The 19,828-nt window shown below is 55.0% G+C and overlaps 1 protein-coding gene across 2 annotated transcripts in view; it reads left to right on the top strand.

Annotated features, from left to right (window-relative positions):
- SH3BP4 (SH3 domain binding protein 4) overlaps positions 1 to 19,828 on the top strand; it is a 79,713-nt gene that overhangs the window by 21,483 nt on the left and 38,402 nt on the right. For both annotated transcript variants that reach the window (XM_084892530.1, XM_084892529.1), the window contains exon 2: positions 15,052 to 15,129. The gene's annotated coding sequence lies outside the window, so the exon portion shown is untranslated. The remainder of the gene's footprint in view (positions 1 to 15,051; positions 15,130 to 19,828) is intronic.

Raw genomic sequence — 19,828 nt, 5'->3', positions numbered from 1 at the left:
GATGTCCCCAAACTGGTGCGGTGCAGAGACCGAGCCCCCGTTCCCAGTGGAGGCGGCAGCTTTGGGTTGGGGGCTCCTCGGCAGGCAGACAAAGCGTTGGGTTCTGGCTGGGTAGTCAGTTGTGCCAAGACAGAATCCTCCGGCCTCCCAGGGATGGCGGCGGCAACAGCGGCTCCGTAGCGGTTCTCAGTGGGCGCGGGGCAGTGCTGAGCGTGCCCGCTTGCTGCCCTTCTCCCTCCTGCCGGTGGGACAGCTTCCCCCGTGGAGTCATCACCTGCTCAGGTCACAGTGCAGCACTGAACCCAGACACCTGGCACCTGAATTCCATGGGGTAACAGAGCTTTCATCTACCCCTGCCTGGGGGACTCACCCCTCTGTGGGCATCTTCATTAAGCATATGGAGAAACCGAGGCAGGGAGCAGTCCACCTAAGCTTTGAAGGTCAGACATTGAACAAACATGGTCTGACCTGGCGCATTGCATGGTCACCCCCTTGTTTCTCCTCCCCCCACTGCCCCCTCGCCCCCCACCTCCATCTGCATATGTCCTCAGCCCAGTGTTTCAAGTCCCACAAGACACTGAGCTCTCTCCTAAGGGAATGATGACTCGGGAGGGGTTCTCAGCCGAGTGCGGGGCCTGGGACCTACATGCCTCCCCTAGGGTTAGGGGCTCCCTCTGGTGACCCTTGTGAAGGGCACCATAGCCCTGTGGGACCTCATCGGGTAACGCATTCACCAGCCCCAGCTCACCTGCCAGGTGTGTGTCAGGAGCCTGAGCAGGGCAGCTGGCATCTGGGCTCTCGTAGACATTGCCTTTGTACAAACAAGGCCAGTCATCAGCTTTATTTACCCAGCCACTCAGTTTTCACTCCTGCTGGTCTGTGTCTCTCTCTGGCCTCAGTCCTTCTGAGGGAACAGGGGGAGTGTGTGTATGTGGTAAAGAGGTTGCTCTGTGTTTCGCGTAGAGCTGCCTGCAGCTAAGCCAGGGCTCCGTGCCCCTGGTCTTGTGCTGCGCACTTTCCTTTGCTTGTTTTCTTGAAAAGAGAGGAGCTTGTGTGTGTGCCGTCTGGCTGGCGGTGGAGGTGGGGAAATCTTTCAGCAGAGAGTGGGGTGGGGCCTGGAGAAAGGGGTTCTGAGAAGGAGGCCAGGGGACCAAGGTCAGCATATTGGCCGTGGAAGGTTGTATCAAGTGTGTGTGCCCTTGATTTGAAGAGATGAGAAAGGTACCTCACTTTGTGGTCTTTCTTCCCCAAAATCCACCACCCCGGAGTAACCATGAGAAAAACATCAAACGTCGGGCACATCCAGTTGAAGGGCACTTACAAATATCTGCCCCAAACTGTTATCTTCACAGCTTTGGTATCATTTTTCTCAGCTTCCTCCTCCTTTTTTTTGTTTCATGTCTCAGCTCTGGATTTTTGTATTGTGATTACCACTTGGTTTGTGTAAACGCCACCCGTACAAATAGGCCATTTTCACCGCAACTTTCCTATGACTCTAACTCTATTCTGAGAGAGTTCATTTAGAGTGGCAGGGAAGGCCGGGGGGGTGGCGGGGTTTCATGATACGGCTCTGGGGCCAGCGTGGCCCGCTGCGCCCACGTCTGCCTCACGCAGTGACCACGGCCGGTGTCGGGATCCGGGTGCCCCCTGTCAGGGAGAAGCCCAGGGCTTCCACGCCCTGGCCAGCAGCCGCCCAGTTCCTCAAAGCCGGGCGCTGCGGGCCCAGCCCACTCGGGGTCAGGCCGGGGCCTGTCTCTTGCCCACAGCGCGTTCTTTGTTCCCTCCTGGACCAGACGTTCACAGGTGAGCTGCTCTCCCGGCCGGCGAGGGAGCGGGTTTCCAAACACAAATGCCATCGGCGCTGCCAGGTGAACCTGAGAAAGGGAGCGGAGCCGCCGGGGACAATGGGCCCCTTTATAAACTGCTCCGAAATGCAGAGCCCGGGGTATGAGGCTTGGGGGGCGGGGCCAGGGGCTCATGGTGGTGGCCCAGGGCCCCGCTAGTCCTGTTACCCACACGGGGCCCGGGATTGATGCACGGGAAACATCTCCTCCAATGGAAGGTGGCTGAAGAAAGGCATGGGCAGAGTGCACGTGGCCACGCTGAGCCAGCTGCTCCTTTAGCGTCTTCTCCTCATGCCAAGGGCTAGCACAGGGAGCAGGCACAGGTACACACCCTCCCCGGGAAGTCACCCTCGCCCGCGGGCACCGGCCCTGCACCTGACTGAGTCATCTCAGAGGAGAAGGCTTTCTTACAGGGCCCCGCTCAGGAGAGCAGACGACAGATGCAGGACTCCACTGCACCTGCCGTGTTCCCGCCCAGCCCGGCTCAAATCCGTGTGCACGGCAATCGCCTGGAGCCTCTCGAACGTGCAGGTTCTGGCCTGGGTAAGAGGCTGCTGGTCCGGGGTGGCACTTTGAGTAGCTGGGTGCTCCATGATCATCAAGGGTGCCAGCTGGGCGGGCAGGTGTGTGTGGCGGGGGGGGACTCTGGAAGGACTAGGGCTCATGCTTCATTCCTGGGGAGATGGAGCTGGAATTTTGTCAGGTGGAAAAACTGGAAGATACGCCTGAATGTGAGTAGAGGGCTGAGATTCAGCTGGAAAGGGACAAGGGCGTGGCCGGTGGGAGGAGCAGTCGAGTGGGGAGTGGTCCTAGGTAGTCTGTGCACTTCTGATGCACCCTCAGATAGAAAAAGACCGTGAAATGTGGACCTGCAGCTTTGTGAGAGCTCCCCCCATGTTACTCACTCCCCACAACGGCCCTGGCAGAGATGAGGCAGGTCTGCCGCCTGCCCGGGCCCTGTGGGAGGCGAGGGTGGGAGCTGGGCGCCTGGCCCATGCAGTCCAGAGTCAGTGCGTTAGGGCGGGACAGGCGGCATGTCCCAGCTGGCGGGTTCACTCTTTGGACCAGAGCTTCCAGTCCTGCTGGGTGGGCACCAGAGGCCTGTGGACATCCGGGGTCACCCTTCCCCCGTGATGTGACAGAGAGCCAGGTGGCCACTTTGGTGTCCTGACGGCACCAGGGGCCACTCCCAAGCCCCTTCCCTGCTGCCTGGGCTTTCCAGAAGGTTCTTCACCTCATCGCTCCGCTTCTCAGCCCGAGGCATGCAGATCTGGTCTCTGACTGAGACTCATAGCCCATTCCCGTCAAAACCCACAGCAGGCCCCACCGAAGGGCTTCAGGGACATTGGAGAAGTCACACCTCCGGCCCTTCCTTGGCTCTTCAGGTGGAGCTGACTGACTATGCTGGTTTTCGGAAGGTTTTTCTGGAAGAGGCCAGGTTCCAGGGGGTCTTTATTCCTGCTTAAGACGCCCCCCAGGGAGCAGGGTGGCCACTGCTGCCGGGCCTCACGGGGGTTTGCTCCCCTGTGCTCCCAGCAACTCCCCGTCCGTCACTCAGGACTCATCTGCACGTGGTCAGTCATTCACTCACCAGCATTGGACAGCCTGAGCCAATGGGGGTAGAGGGTGGGCAGACGCAGGGCCCCGGGCACCGACCGGCTGTTAGCCGGGGGCTGAGTGTGGGCTGAGCTGGCGTGCCTGTGGGCCGTTGTGCCCCTGGCCAGAGCCCTGTGGGGTTCCTTCCCTGCTGTGGCGCCTCTCCCTGAAGCCCGTGCGGAACGTTCTTTTGTTCCGCAATATTGGCACGACTGAACGCACGCCGCAGCCAAACAGGATGTGGCCTGGGTGGCTCCCCGCTTCCAGCCTCTGGTGGCTCTTGTTTTCAGATGCCTGGAGAGGGACAAAGCCCCTGCCACAGGGCGCTTGGAGGCCTGGGAGGGCAGCCCCGGACTAATGAGGGGGCTGAGGTCTGCAGAGTCCAAGGCCCACATCTCTGTGATGGGGGCGGGAGCCGAGAGGGGTCGGGCGAGTTCTGGAAGTCCTGACCCAGCCTGGGAGGAGAAGGCTGCCAGGTGACGCGGGAGGCCTCTGGGTTGGGTTTGCCAAGAGAGGGACTTCCAGGTGGAGCCATGCTTCCAAGTCGGAGCTGGCCCGTTTCCTCGCAGGGAGGGGGGCATTTCCGAGGCCCCACACGTGCGCAGGGCACCGGTCCTGACGACTCCATGGGGTGCCCCGGAGCCAAGCCCTGTGGTTTCTAAGCCTTGGGATATAATAATAATACTTGACTATAACGGAGATGAATAGAAAATCACAAAAACCATGAACTCTCCTATAGACTTGGATAACTACTACCCAGGCCAAGAAGTGGAACTTGACCTTCAACTTTGAAGTTCTGATGCCCCTGCCCAACCCTGCGTTCTTCTCTCCTGCCTCCCCAGAATGCCTTTAATGTGCATCAAGCATTTGAGGTAGTCCTGTCTTGAATTTCGTGGTTATCGTTCCCTTTATTTATAATTTTGCCGCATAGCAATAAACATGGGTCCCCACGCAGTGCCATTTCTTAAAACTGTTTTGAACCTCCGTGTGAGTGGAACAGTGCTGTTTGTGGCTGGCCAGCTCTCACATGACCCCCACCTCCCCGTATTCACACCCCGGGTGATCCCGCCCACATGGGGCTGCCGGGGCAACCTGCTTCTAACTGATAGGATCGATCCATCATCCAAAGTGATGGAGGCCACGCCCATGATTAGATTACGCCAGAGGCCTGTGAAAGTCCGGCTTCTTGATGACAGACTTCCTGTCTTGCTGGCTTGGAAGAAGCAAGCAGCCACATAGAGAGCGTGTCAGGGAGCGGGGCCCTCAGCAGACTTCCTTTGGGGGGCGATGTCTGGACTGGTGGGTATGAGAAGGTATCTGACTTTAATTTACTCGATCCCTATCATTATCCTAATAAACGAATGCTTATTGGCTGTTCTGGTTTCTCCTCATGCAAAGATCCTCTTTTCATGGTGTTTGCCCATTTTTTTCTTCTTGAGCTGTAGTCCTTCGGAATTTTCTGGAACATAAGCCTTTCTTATGCATTGCAAATGCTGCCTCCCTGGTTGTCCCCTGGCCACGTGGGCTTCAAACACCCAGTGGGGCTTGTTCTGAATTCCGGCCCAGGCGGGTAGTCTGCAGGGTTGTTTGTGAGGTGTTCTCCCCTTCTGGCCGTGGTCCCCTCGCCTTGGCACCGGGCCTGGGAAGCTGGCTCCTGCCCGTGGTAATTATTGGTCGCTGCCTTCCTGTGGCGCGTCGGCTCCCTGTGTCCCCCTCCGTGGCTCACCCTCTGGTCGGGGAAGTTGCTTTCCTGTTCAAATACCATGTTTTGGCCTCTCAGTCATTTTGGAGAGAGACCAGCGTGGGCTCATCCCTCCCGCCAGCCGCGTCGAACTCCGGGGGTGACCGCGTTCCTGGAGAAAGTCAAAATTAGAAGGAGCCGCCACATTTCCTGCCATGCATGCCGCGGGCTCGTGTTTGTTTTCACAAGGATTCTTCTGGCAGGTTCTGGTGGGACGGGAGGTGAAGTCATGATGGAGGTGATCCGTATCCATGGTGATCTTTGTTGTCGGAGGGCCGCGGCTTTGTTTGTGAATTCTTGAAGAATTATGCCGGAATGGGAAAATTGGTATTGAGACAACCCCTTTTTACAGCCGGCAAGAAGGATTTTATTTTTAAAGAGCTCTTCAATGAGAAGGAAATCTCACGGAAAGCACCACTGAGTGAATTCTGGAAGGAGTGGACCTGGTGAGCTTAGCTCCTGGTCACCCTGCCCCCGGCCAGGCCATCTCCCACCTCTCCCCTTGAGGCTGCAGGTCTTGGGAAACCCTTCTGAGTGGCACAGTCTGGGGGCCACCCCGTAGTCTCCTTGGGGTGCCAGGTTTAGCAAATAAAATTGCAGGATGCCCAGGAACATTTGATCATATAGGGCAGACATACGCTAATAAAATGTTTGTGTATCTGAAATTCAAATTTACCGGGTGTCCTGGATTTCTGATTGCCAGAGACCCTAGTCGCCCCTCACCCCCGGCTATACTTTGATTTTGGTTTCCGGTGGTGCCTGGGCCCCTCTCGGATGAGGAGGAGCGTTGCCTGCTCCTGTGGGCGGGTGGTACTCATGGGCAGACCCGTGGCTTCGTTAGGTTTGTTCACTGCGTTTGGACCCGTCATCACGCTGACGCTGGGCTGCTGCTTTTCCTGCCGTGGACACTGTGGCCACGCAGTCATGGACGTCCTGTGCCCGGTCAGGGCCTGACCTCCTGGCCCATCTGACGCAAGGCCCAGGAGCTGGAGGGCACTGGAGAAATGTAAGGGCATGTCCCCGGGGAGTGTAAGTGCTCATCGGAGACTTAGCCCCAGGGACCCGGAGGCTGTGAGCTCACCTGCCCGGAAGCGCTGTCCTTGAGTGGGGTGGCATAGGTGTCACCGAGGCCTGGAGTCATGGGGGTGGGAGCTGGGCCTGGAAGGAGGGTACCGAGGCGGCATTCCCTCCATACAGGAGGAGGGTGGGGTGTTGTGTGCAGGGTTAGGGTGGGCAGCTGAGCTGGCCAGCGTGAAGGAAATGGGCAGGAGGGGCTGGAGATGGGATGGGCCAGATTGGGGAGAGCCCTGGAACGGGCAGGTGGCAGGAGAAAGCAGGCAGTTTGTGCCGTGAGCGGGGAGGGATGTGCTGAAGGGGAGCTTGCAGGGCAGTGGGCTGGTGGGGAGAGATGCACCGGGGACCACGTGGGAGGCAAACCGATGTGCAGATCACAGGCACATGGGGACTTTGTTTTATGCTCAGGAACGGGTCTTGCTAATGGAGCATCTTACTGTGTGCCCAGTGCAGGCCTGGGAGCTGGGATACAACAGTGAATGAGACACGTGAGTTCCTGACGATTGCATGGAGGTGCCATGGCCATTGATTGAATGCCTGTAGTCTAGGGGAGCCACCTGCCTTCATAGAGAACTTATTCTAGTGCACTGTGGTCGGCAAACAGCAGCTCTCGAACCGCATGCGGCTCTTTGGCCCCTTGAGTGTGGCTCTTCACAAAAATACCACGGCCTGGGCAGGTCTATTTTGAAGAAGTGGCGTGAGAAGAAGGTTAAGTTTAAAAAATTTGGCTCTCAAAAGAAATTTCAATCGTTGTCCTGTTGATATTTGGCTCTGTTGACGAATGAGTTTGCCGACCACTGCTCTAGTGGAAGAGAAAGGAAATAACAAGCGACAGACAAAGAACGCGTGAAGCCAGTGAGGGAGTCGGGGAGGGAAAGGTGTTCTGGTTTAAGTGGGGAATGTGTTGGGCTGAATGATGGCCCCCCAAAATATACACACCCTAATCTCTAGAACCCGTGACTGTTAATATAATCATGTGTCATTTTTAAAACTATTTTTACTTGTTGATTTTTAGAGAAAGAGAGAGAGAGAGAGAGAGAGAGAGAGAGAGAGAGAGAGAGAGAGAGAGAGAAACATCAGTTTGTTGTTCAACTTATTCATGCATTCATTGGTTGCTTCTTGTATGTGCCCCCTAACAGGGCATTGAACCTGCAACCTTGGCATGTCAGGACAACGCTCTAACCAGCTGAGCTGCCTGGCGAGGGCCTGACAAGTGTCTTTTTTAAAAGCCAGGCAAAGGGAGATCTGACGACAGAGAAGTCCATGAGATGATGGGGACAGAGAGGGCGATGTGCTTTGCAGGTGGAGGGAGGGACCACCGGGCAGGGATCGGGGTGCTGCTAGAGGCTGAAAAAGGCAGGGAGGTGGGTTCTACCTTTGGAACCTCTAGAAGGAACCAGACCTGCCTAATCCTGGACTTCAGCTGGTGAAACTGGTTTCAGAGTTCTGGCTCCGGGCTATAGGAGAATACATTTGTTTTAAGTCACCAAGTTGCTGGCAGTCTGTTACAGCAGCCGCCCTGGGAAAGCAACATGGGGGTCTGGGATTGGAGGAGGTGACATTTGAGCAGAGCCCCTACATGTAATTGACTCAAGGTCGTAACTGGGGGTACTCTCAGGAGGTTAGTGGGCTTCCTGCTGACACCGGGCTGGGCCCGTGGGGCCGGAACTGGGATCCAGGCCCAGCTGAGCATCAGGAATTCCTTGGGAACCATGAGCTCCGATGGCCTCTAGCCTGGAAGTGAGCCACAGTGCATTTATATAGTATTTTTTAATGTAAAAATGTCAGTTGTGGTATAAATATCCTTTGCTTTTCTCCAGATTTAGTAGAGTGTAAGTGCATTTTATTGATGGAACTAAATATTTCCTTTGGCTTTCTAAATCGGGCATTTTTAACACGGTACAACAGCCCGCTGGCTTGGGGCGGAACTGACTGAGAACGTGCTTGTTTATATCACCAGCCCTGTGTGTGTGTCTTGGCCGAAAGGCCCAGCATCTGGTGTCAGATTCATATTGTCCTCTTGTCTGCTCTGGGACCCCCGAGAGCCGAGCCTGAGGCAAGGGGGCTGATTTGGGGGGAGAGGTGGCCTCCCGAAGCAGGAGTGGAGAACTGGGAGAGTGTGATGGGAAAGGGGGAAAGCAGGGGCCACGTGGGGGACTGAGCTCATCACAAGGGACTGCTGGGGTCCCTCTGAGAATCGTCCCTCGGCAGGATGGGAGGCCGGGCACTGAGCCCAGGGCTGCCCTGGGCATCGCAGACTGCAGCCACCCTCCTCGAGAGTGTTGGGTAGGACAGGGAGGGGCTTGCTGCCGTGCCTGGGTTCTATACCTGTGTCTTCAAGAAGTCCAGGCTTCCCTGTTCCCCGGAGTCACAAGCAAGGCAGACACCGCAGCCCCATCCAGTGAGTTCAGACAGTAAGTCTGTCTACATGACTGTCCACCATCGCGAGACAGAAGGTGCTCAGATCATCTGAAAGTTCCACTGTGTTGGCGGGATGCGGGGAGTTCTGAGACCAACGCGGAGGGAGCTGTCTCCTGTGTGTGGCACCCTCTCTCGGCACCTGTGTGAGCCCGGTCAGCCAAGCTCCTTCCGGCCCGGCGAGCTCCTTCTCCACCTAGGCCACATGTGTCAAACACAAGGCCCGCGGGCCAAATCCAGCCCGCCAGGCCTTGCAATGTGGCCCGCACCGCGCTGTCATCACTGCACTCCGCTGTCAGTTTATGACATTGTCAGTTTATGACATGTTCAGTAAACCATTCGTCCCGCGATTTAGGCTGGATTTTAGATTTTGGCCCCTTCTCTGATTGAGTTCGACACCCCCAATAGGCGTTCCCTCTCCATCTTGTTCGTACCCGTAGAAGCAGCTTTGTATCTCAGCGTCTTCGTTTTCGGCCCTGTCCTACAGGCTGGCACCTGCTGCTTCTTCCTTCCATCCGGAGGGCAGGGCGCAGGGTTTTCCTTACCTTGCCAGCCCCTCTAGTTCCCAAGGAGCAGAGCCCAAGGTCGATCTGTGAGGTGACGGGTGCCTGCAGGTGACCCTTCCGAGCTAACGAGGGCGCACTGCATTTCTAGCTGCGTGCAACTTCCCGGCCCGCTGACGGTGCCTGTGGTGCCTGTAACGAAGGTGGGAATAAGTCAGTATCTGGAGCAGGCCCTGGGTGGAGAGACTGATCAGGGAGGATCAGCTGGCCCTGGTGGGAAGGGAGAGCCTACCTCTCCTCTCCCTTAAACTCTTCCTGGACCGCTGTGTTCTGACCGGGTCCCCATTCCACGTGTGTCCCCATCTGTGCTCGGGGGATCGGGAGGGAAATGCCTTTCCATGCCGCCGTGGTGGCCTTTGCCCCGCCGTGCTGAGCGGCTGGTGTGTGCTGTGTGCTCAGAGTCACGAACTGTGAGGGACTTGGTGCTCTCAGAAAACCGGTGTTCCACCCTCGACGGCGCCGCGTGGCTACGTTTTCTAAACTGTGACGTCACCACGATCCTGACCGTGAGGCAGACGGAAGCCCCGGGCCCCTTTTGCAGAGCTGAACCGGGGAGGGGGCTCTTGAGGGCCTCAGTCCGGGATGAGACAGGCGTGGAAGGGAATGTAGACCCGTTGCAGGGACTGACGTGGGCCGCTCCAGGCTGCGTTTTTCCTTCTCTTGCCCTTTTCACTGTTGCTAGGTAAGAGGTTGCCAGGGTGAAGATTTGACCCCCAGAAAAGAAGAATCCAAGAGGTCAGAAGGCCGGCATTCCTCCTCGGGGCCAGCTCTTCCCACGAGGACACCCTGAGAGGGAAAGGGCTGGCTGGGCACTCTGGAGGAAAGGGACCAGCTGTTGAGCACCACATGTGTGGGACGATGGGGACGGCATCGGATCGCAGCATCGCCCGCCCTCCCAGCGCCGGGGACATGGGCGGTCGCACATTCAGTGGCGGAGCCAGGGTTGGAGTCCAGGTCAAAGAGGTTCTGGGCTTCACCACACTAACTTGTCCTAAGTGTCCGCAGCCCCTCAGCGTGTGTTGGGGGGCGGCTCACTCTGTGTGCGCTCCCCAGACTCACACAGAAACTCCCTGCCTCTGGCCCAAGCAGGACGCGCAGCTTCTTCCCACTTGAACAGACTTGGAAGGTTTCATAACGTCAGTCATGGGAGAAGGAGAGGAAGAAGGAAGTGCGACATTGGGACCCTGCCCAGCGTTTTAGGCCCGCCCTCGGAGACATCCTGTCTCACCGCCACCTGCCTGATGTCCCTTTGTGACTTTGCACTTGACCGTGGTTCTATGTATCGGTCATTGGTTCTGGCTTTGCCCGCCACGTTGGCGTGTACGCCCAGCTTCCCGTTTCTTGATCTCGGTCAGCCATTGAAACCTCGAGCCTTCGTTCTTTCATTTGCCAACATGTCCATACCACTCACTGTCTTTCAAGGTGTGGTCCAGGGACCAACAGCATCGCCATTGCTTGGAGTGAGTTAGAAATGCAGATTCTCAGGCCTGGCCCCCAACCCCTCGGCCTCTAGGGTTGGAGACCAGCCTTCTGTTGTAGTAAGCGCTCGGGGCCAGGAGTTGGATCGCACCACTGTTGAGCAACGCTGCCTTATTTAAGCAGAAGTTTTTCGAGGTTTTTACTATGTATTTGGCACTAAATAGAGGGCCTTCTACCCGTGTTTCCCCAAAAATAAGACATCCTTCGAAAATAAGACCTAGCTCATGGAAAGATAAGACATCCCCTGAAAATAAGACTTAGCGCAACTTTGGGAGAAAAAATTAATATAAGACACTGTCTTATTTTCGGGGAAACAGGGTTTGTGTCGAAAAAAAATGCAGTCTCTGCCCACAGAAGAGACAAAGCCACATTGAGTGGGGGTGCTCTCACATGGTATTATGGACCGCCCTGTTTTCCTCTTGAGGAAGGAAACCGGCCCAGAGTCCAGGTAAGCGATCTAGCAAAGGTCATGGAGCCAGTCAGGGCAGAGCTGACACCGTATGGCGCAGGGACATCTCAGAAGTCCTGTGTTTGCAGCCCGCCTCCCACTGCCTGGAGTCATGCACCACACAGTTCCCTGACTTGTGCCATCTCCCCCGTGGATTCATGGGAGAAGGTGATGGGTCAGAGTGGAGGTCTGAGGACTCCCCCGGGAAGGTCTCCTTCATTAGCTTCTAATTGGCGATGCTCACGACCCTGGACTTGAATCTCCCACCCAGGTCTGGCTGAAAGACTCCTAGATTAGCTGGTCAGTGAGTTGGAAAAGCTAGTCAAAGCCTGGAATAAGAAGGTTTTTCTTGTTGTTGTTTGTTTGTTTTTTTAAGTGGGAAGCAGGCTAATGGGAGTTTGTCTTCCATCTTCCTAATCATTGAGGGAAGGGAGTTTCTGAGTGTCGTTGGACAGTAGTGTCTTATGTGAATTAACAAGCATGGTCCTCTGATTTTTAAGTTAAAATCAAGCAACAGCATAAAGGTGATAGTTAAACCGTCTGAATCCAGAGTTCTCGAGTTTTATTCTTCTTTCCCTCCCGTGTTCAGTGCGGCCCAGTTTGCCAGCCCCTTCTTAGCGTTGCACCTTTGTGGAGTCTTTCTGAACTATTCCATGTGGGCTGTCGTAGCAGCTGCTCTCACCTCACCTGTATCCATTCATTCATGTAAGTTAAATGCATAAATACTTGTGTGCCCAGGCCCACCGTGTCCAACCAGAAGGAGCACAAGCCCGAAGGAGAAAGCTACCTTCTGTCCACAGGTGTCCGTGGGAGCCCACATACCTGAGCCTGAGAGAGAGGGCCCGGGTAACCCCTAGGGCCTCCCGTCTCACACACAGACAAACAGAAACCTCACCCAAGGAGGAAGGGCAGTCCGTGAACTTCACCACGGACTGCATAGGTGTCAGGTGCCAGGTAGGAACGCGCAGGTGTGTAAGGTGAATGGACAGCCACATAAAGAATCCATTGTGGTGGCTGGTTGTTTGTCTCAGTAAATCCCTCCCTCTTGTGCTTCATACTCAGTATAGGCGAGAGGAAAGGGTATCATTCCTTATCTCATCCCCTGTGAAGTCTGAAATGTTAAGTAACTATAGGGAAGGTAAACAAACCAGTTCTGTATTCTGCGTAAGAAAATTTCACCACATGAATCGGGAGAGACGTCAAACACTCTGGCTTGGCTGTGTCATCTCCACCTGCCAAAAATAGCTTCCAAGGTGCTGGTTTGGTTAGCGTTAACTAGAAGGGCCATCGCCAGTCTGCCCAGGCATTGCTTTCTCCGTTTTCTAAGTGGTTTGTCTTAAAGTTTCTTCCATAAACAGTGAAGACCTTGGGGCTCATGGCGAGGCCAAGAGATCAATGTCATGAGCATTACGTGCATGGGGACTGATCCTTATCAGGTATGGGGGTGGGAGCCCCCGGGCCAGGAACACTTCCCTGTTGACCTTGGAGCCAGCTCTGGACAATAATTTTGATGAACTTTTCCCTTTCCGGCCACCTTTGTCTCCTTTTCTAGCCATACCTCTCACCTACCTGCTGTTTTCTTTTCTTCCCGGTTGCCATCTTCGTGCCATCTGCCAACTAAACCAGTGTGCCCACCTTGGCCTGGCCCTTTGCCGCAGTGCATAAGCAGGATTGGTAGAGAACCTGGGTAGCACCCTTTTTCTGGAAAAGGCCAGACAAAATATTCTCAGCTTTGTGTCTTCGACGCACAAAAGAACTGTGGACAGAAGGTGAACACACGGATGTGTCTGCCTGTGTTCCCTGTAACTTGATTTACAGACACTGTAATTTGAATTTCCTATAACTTTCACATCACGAAATACTATTCTTATTTTTAGTTTTTCCCCAATTATTTAAAGAAAATAGAACATTCTTTGTACATGGGCCTTACAGACGGTTGACACATTGGATGGATTTGGCACACAAGCCGAAGTTTGCCTCTAGAATAGGACAAGGATTTAAAGGTTCTACTTCCCGCTATAGTTCCACTGCTGTGGCGCTTTTGGGCATGGGCGTGGTGGAGGCAGGGAGCAGGGAGGACCACTTTCTGCCCGAGAGACTCCGCCCCCAAAATTAGCAGAGGCTGGGTGTGGGGACCCTTTGGCCGATGGATCCATACACGTCCATCATGGTGGCTTGGAAACTTAAGGAATAGGCTTAGCAGTTTTCCTGTTTTTCCAAAGTTCTCAGGCTGGTATAGTGACTTTTGAGGAGTCAATCTTAAATGTCAGAAGAGAAAGAAAAAAAAGAAACATTCTCTCACTGTTGAATGAATTAGAAGCACTGAAGTCTGGGGAAGCAGAAAAACACCCATAAATTCACTTCCCAGAGGCCCCTCTGTTCGGGTTTTCACTTCCTCTGGTGTGTTTTTCACTTCCTTCTCCCCTTTTAGAACGGTGAGGTTCCCAACCGCTCTGCTCGGACATAAGCCCTCGGACTCCCCCAAGCACTTGGATGCGCAGTCTGAGGTTCTCAGAACAATCCGAGTCTTCCCTGGACCGGTGAGCGGTACTGTGGACACGTCCAAAATAAATGGACGCGTGGACAATGGCCCCTTGTTTCCGTGTCTTGAACATCCTGTCCCCACCTCCCATCTCTCCGTCTCCTGGGGGATCTATTCTCTTGTGTTTGAGTATGTTATCTCACGCCGTTGCCTTTTCCGTGGCATTCACTGGCTGGGAGAAGCCTGGCCCCTTCGCCGGTGGGATTCCTCTCATTGCTGGGCCTTTGGGGGGGTCTGTCTCTACCGCGAGATGCTCTGTGTCCCTGCGAGATGGTCTTTCCTTCTGGCTGACTTCCTGCCCGCCCGCCCGCCCGCCGGCCCGCCGTCATTCGGTACATCTGGAATTCATTTCACCGCTGAAGCTCCTGGGGGAAACGGTGTCCTGAAAACTAGCCAGCTGTCCCAGCCTCACGGGATAGCCCTCGCCTGCTGACGATACTCGTTTTAATTGCATGTGAAATATGTATCAGGAGGGAGCTGCTCTGGGCGGTCTGTTCTTGGGGGCGGGCACGGTTTGCAGGCTGGGAGGCCTTGGTGGAGGGAAATGTGTGCAGAGGGAATCCGCCTCCCCTTTCACAGCCTGGCCAGGTCCAGGGCTCCCCCAAAGCCCAGAGCCCCTGTGGCCAGACGTCAGCCTGGAAGCAGGGATCTAAGGGGGAACCCAGGGTGGTGACCTTCAATCCCGCCGCTCTCTGTCACCGTCACACTTGTTTATGGAACCTGCCACAGGCGTGGGCTCTGAGCCTAACACGTTAGTGCTCTGCAGCGGGACCACCTCCTGCTGACCCCACCACGCGGGAAGGGAGCCCCACTGCTGGCAGGCGATCGGAGTGTGTCTTTGGGGTTCAGCCGGTAAGATTCTTCTGCGGAGCGAACACTGCCGGTCTTTGCAGCGACAGGAACAGCAGGGGAAGGAAGGCACACCAGTGGGGGGAAATAAAAGCCCTTGTCTCTGACTGGGCTCGGTCTGTGGGGACACCCTGGGACCAGCTCTGAGCAGGAGGCGTGGGCAGAGGGGAGCAGGCTGCACTGCGGTCTCAGCAAAGCCCTTCGAGACCCAAGGAGTTCCGACCTGGCAGGTCCTAGATTCTCAGGAGTTGAGAGCAGGGGAGGGTCTGCCTTCTCCCCCTGGGACAGGGCAGTTCTAGAAAAGGGTCCCACCGGCCACACTCCCAGCAGCTGGCATGGAACGGGCCCCCAGGCGCCACCTCGCTGTGCCCACCCTTGCCTTGCCTGACCACGTGAATGCGGCTGCTCTAGATCGGGAGAGTCTTGGAGGGAAAATAGAGACGTGGGTTTGGGTCTGAGAGACCGAATCTTGGTCACGGTTCCCTTTTGTCTTGCAGCATCTCCCTTCTTCTCTGGATGGAAGGCCGGGTCCTGGGACTCCACCTCTGACGCCGGGAGCTGGTGGCCTGTGGCAGGTAAGCAGTGAGCCGTGCACACCGGGCGTTTGAATGAGCCGCTGTCCCTGCGCCCGTTGTGTGGAGGCAGCTGTGTCCTGGCCGAGGCGCACAGACCCGTGTGGGGAGAGGAGCCCCGCGCACGTGTAGCTCCGGAGGGAGAAGCAGCTTCTGGAAGCTTCTGGCGGCCCTTGGCCTTTCAGGGCACTGCTCTGTCTTCACGGGAAGGCCAGACATCACCGGTGGGCCTGGCACCACAGAGTTCCCAGAACAGCCCCTCATTTCTGTTTACTTTCTGCGACTTCCCCTCTGCCGCCACGGATGGAATGTTCTCGCTCTACCCGGAACGAGACAGAGCCCAGGTTGGCTGTCCTGTTGTATTTGCACAAAGGAGTTATTCTTATAACGTCAGATTACGGCTCCCAAACAATGGCCAGAGAGCTCCATGTGGTTCCGGGTCCCCCCTCCCCACTCTGGGAATACAATAGCAGAGAATGTTAAAAGGAAGCATGGAGCCAGGTTCGCGAGGAAGAGCTGGAGGCAGTTGGCACTCCCAGCAGAAAAGAAAGAGAAACTGCTCCCCTTCCCCTGGTGGACCGTTCTGGGGTATTTTCCTGGCTGCACTTTTTTTTCATTCTCTGGGCAATAGAAGGAAACCATCTTTTGTAAAGCCAGGGGGGTGGGATCGTCCAGCTAACGTGCCAGTGCCACTGCCTTTGTGTGCTCAAAAACGACAGAGTCCTTCCTCCCTGGGGGGAGGGCTCGGACAGAATTAAATGGACATTAGCATCATGCTGGGCAGTGGCGGAAAGTTGAGAGGGAAGAGCTCCTGGGAGCTTCTTTTCAGGGTCCTGTTCGAAGACTAAAATCCTCTCCCAGTCAAGCGGGTGCCTGAATTATTTCAGGTTTTCCTTGAAGCACACAACCCTCCATTGAGCTGGGGGAGGAGATTTTGCCCCCACCGTTCTTCTCCCCACTGTTACATCGCTGGTCTTTGTTTGCCTTGTGGCCTGTGCTTTAGGATAGAAAGAATGTTAGGGACAGAGGAATGTTAGGGGTGTGTTCAGGTTACGGCCTGGGGGCTTTTATTAGTGAAGAATTTGGGAGTCTTCTGGGCCCGGGGTCAATCCTCAGGGACTTAAAATACTTCTGCCCAGGAAGCAGCCTCCAGCAGGCCTGGCCTTATAAGTGCAGCCCCCTGGCCCAAGGCTGGGTGGTGGTGAAACCCAGGGAAAGGCAGCCACATTCCTCGCATTCTTCCGGCCTGGCACTGGCGAGATTGCTGGGGTTTCTAAAATCAAACACAAGTATGCGGCATGACTTTCTAGATGTACTCGAGAGATACCAGGGGTCGGTGCGGTGTGACCTCCTGTCCCACCCCACGTGGTCTCATTGAGGCACAGCTTGTCCAATGCAGGGCCCCTCTTGGACTGGACAGGAAGAGGTTCCTGGGGGCCCTGCCCGGGTCCTCTCCCTGGCTCCCACAGCTCCTGGGCTGTCATTTATGTGGTTTGCCTTCTCTGGCGCTGAGCCAGACGAACCAGAGCAGCAAGACTTTTGAGAAGAGGGACAAGAGGGTGAGACGGGGCCTGGCCATCGAGAGATGAGCCAGAGCGGTGCCCTCTGTGTCCACCTGAGCATGAAGGGCTCCGGGAGCCGGGAGAGGGAGGTTCCCCTTTACCCGCCGGGGAGCTGGCAGAGTGGATGGCGTCTCAGCATGCAGAGACCATCCCTCGTGATGGAAAAAAAAAAAAAAATCGTCTTGATACATTTGGCCAACTTGGTGGCTTTTCCTCCCAGAAACATAAATGCCATGTCTTCTCTGTGCTTAAGAGTCAAGATCTGATTTCTCTCAAGTTCACTGTGAGATGGAGCTTCCCAGGGTTTCGGTTTCTCTGTCCAGAGTTTTGCTTGTGATTGGCATGTGATTCCTGCACCATTGGTTTAGGTGTTCTAGGTCACGTGACCGTGGCTGCTGCTCGGGATGCTGAACCAGGTGAGGGAGCAGGAAGGAGCCGACGCCAGTGCCCTGCACTTTAAGACCAGTATCCGTGACCGATGTAACTGGGAATAACACAACTTGCCCTGAGAGCTATTTGGGGGAGACCCTGGCTCATCCCCACGGCGCTGCGGGTGTCGGTGAAGGTGGGAGCTCCAGCTCAGGACGCGCCAGCTAAGCACCTGCTGGCCGCGTGTCCTGTCTACCCCAGCCCTGGGACAGTGTGCATCCTGCCCATTTTACAGATAACAGATGAGGCTCGGCAAGGTCAAGAGCAGAGGATGATTACAATGAGTAGCAACGTCCAGGCCTAGTGCTCTGGTAGGTGTGCCCCAAGCTACTCCTTTGCTGCCTCCCTTACCCAGCACCTCGGAGGACACAGGAGCTATGTGGGCAGTGTCCCCAAGGCCGGCATCAGCCAACAGAAATCAATTCTGAGCCACAAACGTGAGCCACACAGCTGATTTTTAGAGTAAAGATAAAACACATGAAATTCATTTTTGTCCTCAGAACTGTACGTTTACTTGCAAATCAAAGACACAGTTAAGACTTGTCCCCGCTCGGAAGGGGTGGCTGGCTGGGCACCCTGCCTGGGCCACAGGGAGAACTAACAAACGTTTGCTCTTCTGGGGTTTTCAGACCGGAGACCTCCAAACTTTCCTGATTGTGTTTTGTTTTGTTTTGTTTTGTTTATGTGAATTACACATAGTATTTCCAATTATCCATTTTGAGATGTACTATTCGTTGGCATTTAGTGCGTTCACGGTGTTGTATCCACCGCCATCACGTTTTTCATCACCCCAGAAGGACGCCCATACCCATTCATTCCTCCCAGGGCACTCTCCCCTCATTCCTTGGCGTCACTATTACTCTAGTCTGTATGTGGGGACACCCCAGCTTTCGCATGTCCTGGGAACTGAGCGGCGAAGGCCAGTGCTCTTGGCACGGTGACATCCAGGCCTGCATGGACAGTGACTGGCCAGGTGACCTAGAAGCACCGATCCGGCTCCTGCCAAGGCCTGCCTGGTCCCCACATGGGGTCAGTTTTTTTTTGTTTTGTTTTTTTAATATATTTTATTGATTTTTCACAGAGAGGAAGGGAGAGATATAGAGAGCTAGAAACGTCGATGAGAGAGAAACATCGACCAGCTGCCTCCTGCACACCCCCTACTGGGGATGTACCCGCAATCCAGGTAGATGCCCTTGACCGGAATCGAACCTGGGACCTTTCAGTCCACAGACCGACACTCTACCACTGAGCCAAACCGGTTTTGGCAGGGGTCAGTTCTGTTGATGTGGTGTGTCCAAACCTGCAGAGAAGTTTTATAAAAAATATATTGGAGCCAAACAGAGGACACAGCTGGGAGCACAATCTCAACAGACTGAGAAAAAGCGCCTCATTAGAATGTCAATGTGCAGTTTCTTCTACGCATTTAGAGTTAAGGCATTAGGAGAGAACTTAAGGAAGAGTTCTTGAAGGTGGGAGAGAGCAAGGCCAGATTGGATTTCAGGGCGGTGGTTACGGCTTATTTCAAAGGTGAGTTAACCTAGGTGCACAGAAACAATGGACAGGGCTCGCTCTGGCCAGGGTAAACCATTTAGAAGTTAAGAGCCAGGGGCATGACTGCCCACCACGACCTGTCCCGTTAGGAATTTATGACCAGATCACCCCGTGGAATCCCTTTGTGGTTCCCAGGTCCGACCTCCCCAAGACCTGGGAGAGGGGAACTCTGCCTGCAGCTTTTCACGAACCTGAGGCATTACTCAGCCCCTTCCCCAATCTTTGCATTGAAATGCCTCACGTGTGGCTGCTTCGGAAGTAAAGGGCTGCCATTGGATGACTGAGGTCATGAGCCCCGAAGAGAAGCCCGGGGCATGTGAACAGACCAGAAACCCGAGCTGCCCCCCTCCCCCCAGCTGCCCCCAGCCACACGCTAAGCTAAAAATGGCATCTGAGTTCTTATAAAAGCCTTGTGTTTGGGGCTGTTCGCTACCCTGCCTTTTCATCCTTGTTAAAGCAGGCTGTGTCATGAAGACAATGAGAAATTTTTCGCATACTTGAGGCTTTGGAGATAAAAGGTGCGAATGAAGAAAGATTCTACCATTGTTTATTTCAAGAGCCTCCCAGTCTCTTACTGAAACCTGCTTAGCCTCACAAAGAAATGTTCAATCTAATCAGAAACCCCAGTTTTCCTGTCTCTGCCTGGAGTTTCCCCCCTTTGTTAGTGCCGTTATTTAAAGTTGACTGGGCAGGCTGCGACTTCGGGAGGGCAGAGGGAATGCATTTCATCCTTGGGTCAGAAAAAAAAAAGCCTCTGCAGGGAGCCTAACGCTTTGGCCTTGCTTTTAAATGAATTCAGTTATGAGCACATAAGCACACTTTGCCTAAATTAACTTCCTGGACCTCAGTTTCCTCATCCACAGAAACGGAGCTAGTGCCTCAGAAGTTTCTCAGGGATGAAAAGAAACTAGGCAGACTTGCTCCGGAAAGGAAAATGGGAGGGTTACCGGAGAGCCTCAGACCTAGCACAGCAGTCAGTCTGGGGAGGCCCTGGAATTTGAGAAATGAAGCTGCTCTTCAGGAATTGTGCTTCTCCCTGGTCACCTGGCCGCTGCTGCTCACCCAGCATGCACCTGGCCCAGGAATGGCCTGCGGCCCCGGCCCCAGCAGCCCTGGACCACTTGTACCTACAGCTCCCAGCTCTCAGAGAAGAGGGTTGT

This window comes from Pipistrellus hanaki (assembly GCF_964339955.1).
Source record: "Pipistrellus hanaki genome assembly, chromosome: 8".
In the NCBI taxonomy this organism is placed as follows: domain Eukaryota; kingdom Metazoa; phylum Chordata; class Mammalia; order Chiroptera; family Vespertilionidae; genus Pipistrellus; species Pipistrellus hanaki.
The sequence above is the reverse complement of the archived record's forward strand: the minus strand, read 5'-3'. Positions and strand labels throughout refer to the sequence as shown.